This window comes from Aquarana catesbeiana, linkage group LG02 (assembly GCF_042186555.1).
Source record: "Aquarana catesbeiana isolate 2022-GZ linkage group LG02, ASM4218655v1, whole genome shotgun sequence".
NCBI classification, from domain to species: Eukaryota; Metazoa; Chordata; class Amphibia; order Anura; family Ranidae; genus Aquarana; species Aquarana catesbeiana.
In genome coordinates, this window is record NC_133325.1 from 399,597,846 (window position 1) to 399,603,299 (window position 5,454).

Genomic DNA, 5,454 nt, shown 5'->3' on the forward strand with positions numbered 1-5,454 from the left:
GGCGAGGGTATTTATGGGACAGACGCCACATTTTGGGGTTCGTTTTACAGCCACCTGCTGGCCCTCCTGGCCGACAGGTATGCGTTAAGGAGCTACCTCGTGGTCCTCCGATCGGGAGGCCCACGATACAGCGGCGCAGGGGTGGGTCCAGAGGCTTGTCTGGAGCCTACCACCGCGGCCGAGGAATGGTTCTGAGCTGTCGGTCCTGTGTGAGGAAGCTGGACAACCGAGGAGATCCCAGGGGAGGACCCATCTTGGAGAGATCATGCGGCGTGCTGGTCTATAGAGGGGCCTGGTGACTCGGTTGGAGGACGTATCCAAAAGTAACTATACAGCATAGTGTTGCCGGCTCGGCTTAAAGGTTCAAGCACTGTGACTGACTTTCACTACAGCAGATCTATACATCCTGTGGCAGAGGATTGTACAGATTTTATTCCCAAACAAGTCTGTGGCAGAGACTTTGATTCATGCTGCGTACTGGCTGCTAGACCGGTGAGAGAGGCCTATCCAGACGAGCAAGGAGTGTGTCCCATGAGGGGAGCGCATTTCAAATAGTATTTGAATTATACCGAGACCCTTTTGTCAAGAGAACCCTTTCAGAGAATGTTTGAGTTTCTTCTGCAAGTTTCCTTTCTACCTCTTTCCTGCTACTTCCTAAGTCGTTTGTTTAATAAAGCATTGAAAACGTACTCCAGTGTTGGTGCGTGTGTCGTCCAGGAGTAAACTCAATGGAACCCTAGACCCGGTGCCGGTGAAACAGAGGGAAGCAAAGTGAAGGTAACAGACCCGCTTAAACCAGTAGCTCCGCAGTGAGTTAGTGCTACACCAGCGTCAAATGTTTCTGAGCGGTACTTTGAAGGCTTCTTTAATCTGTATTATTTCTGCTATGTTGTATTTAACCACTTGCCTACTGGGCACTTTTACCCCCTTTCTGCCCAGGCCAATTTTCAGCTTTCAGCACTGTTGCACTTTGAATGATAATTGGTCATGCAACACTGTATCCAAATTAAAATGTTATCACTTTTTTCACACAAATAGAGATTTCTTTTGGTGGTATTTAATCACCGCTTGGTTTTTTTATTTTTTGCAAAGCAAACAAAAAAAAAAAAAACGAACATTTTGGAAAACAAAAACATTTTTTTCATAGTTTGTTCTAAAATTTTGCAAACAGATAATTTTTCTCCTTCACTGATAGGTGGCACTAATGGCCACTGAAAGGCAACACTGAAGGGCACTTATAGGTGGCACTGATATGTGACACTGATAAGGAGGCACTGATATGTGATACTGATGAGGCGGGACTGATATGTGACATTGATGAGAAGGCACTGATAGGCGGCACTGATATGTGACACTGATGAGAAGACACTGATAGGCGGCACTGATGAAGTGGCACTGATAGGGAACACTGAAGGGCACTGATAGGTGGCACTAATAGGTGGCAAAAAAATGAGCTGAGGGGAGGGTTTGTGAAAGATAACACTTATGCTCAAAAAAGCTAGAACAGAGTAGAAAAAAAAATATTCTATTCTAATCTTTTCTATTCAAATTCATTCTGTACCAAATTTCGGAAGATTGTTTTTTATTTATATATATATATATATATATATATATATATATATATATATATATATATATATATATATATAATATTTCTTTCTATTCTGTTCTACTGTTCTATTGTTTTTCTATTCTATTCTTTTCTATTAGAATTTAATTTCATTCTATTTCTTTATAGCCATTTTCCGAAATTCGAATTTCGTATAGAATGAATTTGAATTCAAATAGAAAAGATTAGAATATAATAGAAAATAATAGAAAAACAATAGAACAGAATAGAAAAAAATATAATATTATATATAAAACCATCTTTCGAATTTCGTATAAAATGGATTTGAATTTGAATAGAAAAGATTAGAATAGAGTAGAAAGAATAGACTAGAAAAACAATAGAACAGAATAGAATAAGATATAATATATATATATTATATTTTATTCTCTTCTGTTCTATTGTTTTTCTAGTCTATTCTTTTCTATTATTTTCTATTCAAATTCAAAATAATTCTATACGAAATTCAAATTTAAGAAGCCATCTTCCGAAATTCGAATTTCGTATAGAATGAATTCAGATTCGAATAGAAAAGTTTAGAATAGAATAAAAAAGAATAGCCTAGAAAAACAATGAAACAGAATAGAAAAAAATATAATATATATATTATATTTTATTCTCTTCTGTTCTATTGTTTTTCTAGTCTATTCTATTTCTATTATTTTCTATTCTAATCTTTTCTATTCGAATTCATTCTATACGAAAATCTAATTTTAGAAGCCATCTTCCCAAATTCGAATTTTGCATAGAATTAATTCAAATTCGAATAGAAAAGTTTAGAATAGAATAGAAAAGAATAGCATAGAAAAAAAATATAATATATATATAACCATCTTCCGAAATCAGAATTTGGTATAGAATTAATTCGAATTCGAATAGAAAAGATTAGAATAGAATATATTATATTTTTTTCTATTCTGTTCTATTGTTTTTCTATGCTATTCTTTTATATTTTCTATTCTATCCTAATCTTTTCTATTGGAATTCGATTTCATTCTATACGAATTTCAAATTTCGCAAAATGGTTATATATAGTTTACCTTTTCAAATTCAGCTAATGTTTTTTTCGAATGTGATAGAATTTTTTCGAATTTGATAGTTTTTTTTCGAATGTGGTAGAATTTTTTCGAATGCGGTCGAATTTTTTCGAATTCGAATACGAAACGAAACGAATTCCGAAAACTAATGTAACGAATGCAACGAATTTAACTAAACTAATTTAGTTAAATAACGAATCGAAACTAAACTAAACTAAACGAATTTTTTCATCCTGCACATGTCTATATTGTGAATTCACAGTTACTATATGTCCTAAAGTTCAATAGTATTTTTTCAGGCTGTCAACTAGTGGACCATAAATATACTGTAAATACAGTTTTGTATATGTCTAACGGTTGGTGCCCGTATTGTTTATAGTAGGATCATGCAAAACACAAGTGCCATGATGTGCTGTGCAGCCACATACTGTATGTTTGAAATTGTATGCAGCAAAGACCTCTGTTTTAATCTAGAAACATATAGGTAGGTCCTGTTTTCTGATTGGTAGTATGGTAAATGTTGTTTTGTACAACCACTGGTCCTCAGACTCCAGTCCTTTTTGGGTGCAAGCTCTCTTTCAGCAAACTGTCAAAATCACTATCAAGAACAATTAAAATATGAAATGCACATCTGCTGGATGCTCTTCTTAGCTGTACTCATGTTTTAGAAAAGTTTAGTATACCCTTTAGTAGGTTTGGAACATATGCATCCCAAGAGTGGCATTTTTTGCTGGATCCTCAGTGTTTGGTCAGTGACATTAGCATTACAAGAGGGAAAATAAAAAGGAGAAAAAGAAAGGAGAGAGGGGAGTGAAGTAGAGTGAAGGCATGGGGGGAGGGGGCTGGCAATTCCCTCAAAGGTGGGCTCCCCAGCCTTTACATCTACATTTGTTGGGAGATAATTGTTTCTCCAAATGCTCTATATTTTGGTAAAATTAGATATGGTGTTAGGTAAGATAGCCATTACATTTTTCATTGAATAACATTTAGGTGAGACAATCTTTGATTGTCTCGTAGCTTCCAAGGTTATGTTATAGTTTGCATGGCTGCCTGGAATATAATTCCTTGCAACTTAAACTGATGGTGGTGTAGGTCTTAGGATAGAGGTTTAAATAGGGGTTTTTAAATTAAATTCCCAAGGACAGTATATCATTTGGTACACTCTTGGCCAAATGTGTTTGATATTTTAGCATCCAAGAATACATGTCTAAATTTTTTGTCTGTAGTGCAACCCTGGAAGCATGTGAGTGAATATTCTCATATAAAGTGGGCTATTCTCTTGGTTAACAAGTTCTAGAGCATAAGATGTTTATAATTTGCCTCCACAAAGAACATATTGATGGAGTTATGAGGCGTAGTGTCTCAGATTTGTTTTAAATAGTGTATAGTAGCAGCTTCAACATTCCATTTTAGTTTTCAGTTGTCCAAACACTCCAGATAGTAAAGCTGGTCGTAGATGGATTGAAAGTCAGACGGTTCAGAAGGTAAAGACCAAGTGTCGATCCATCTATGGCTGTTGCCATTTCAGAGAGATCAATCTAATGATTGCCTTCTCTCGACCTGGTTTGTTGAAAAATTTTCCTTTGATCAGCGCTGCAGCCGATGTGTATACTGACAATGGAGAAGACCTCACTGTCAAAATAGAATAACACAGCAGGGAGGATTCCTCCATCTACCTCGCTTGCATAGGGGAATCTGTTCAGTTTTTCAATCAGAAAAACTGATCCATGTATGGCCAGCCTTAAGGCCATGTATTGTCAGGGAGATTGTACATAATTTGATGGGAGATTAAAATCAATTTTTTTTGTTCAACCCGCTAGCTGAACAAAAAAAAACTGACTCATCTATGGGCTGCCTTAGATTACAATAGGGATTCCATTGATTTAGTGAAGGAAATGCCAAGATAAGGTAATATGTAGATTAGCCCTTGTATGTCAATGGTCTCTTGAATAAGTTGTGTCTATTGGGAGATGTTTTGAGCTCTAGATAATAATATGTTAATGTGTAAGCCAGAAGTCACTGCAAATGTGTCTAAAACTTTGAGGAGATTTGGGTGGAGGAGAGAGAGAAACAAAAGTGCATTATCTGTTACTAAGCATAATTTGTGATGATGATTGGCAATCTCCAATCCTCTCCCACAGGGTCCTAATAAGTTGAATTAGTGTTTCCAGTGCAGAGCTTAAGAAGAATTGCAGTGGAAGGGCATCCTTCTCTTGCTCCCCACTAGATTTAAAGTGTTACTAAACCCAGGATCCTGCATTCACTATATCTGGTCTCCCACAGTACACAGAACATGGAAATGCAATTATTTTAGTAAATATAAACTGCTAAATACCTTTTCCCATCAGCTGTATATAGCAGTCTTGTGACTTCTATCAGTGTCTGTCCGATCACTGGTTAAAGCTTATAGGCATGGGCGTCCGCAGGTAAGGTGCCCCCCCCCCCCCCGGAATCAGGGATTGGATCGGCACATTCAGCACAGTGGCGTCGCTATTGGGGTGCAGGCAGCCAGCGGGGTGACACCATCAAGGTGCTGTCAAGCCCCAGTGTAGTGTGACTGCGGGCTCTTTTCCCTGCTCAGTCCAGCAGAGAACTCAGAGGCGCTGTGTCAGGAGAAAGGCGAGCTGCGGGCTGTCAGAGGTTTCCCCCACTTGCCCCCCCTTTCTCCTGTCAGGGAGAAGAGACGGCGGCTCTCACCAGGTTCCCTGCCCAGCTTCCTGCCCGCTCCATTCCTTCCCCATTGGCCATAACTGAGGGCCAATCAAAGGAGACTAGGAGAGGAGAGCGTCATGGGACATGTAGTCCTGA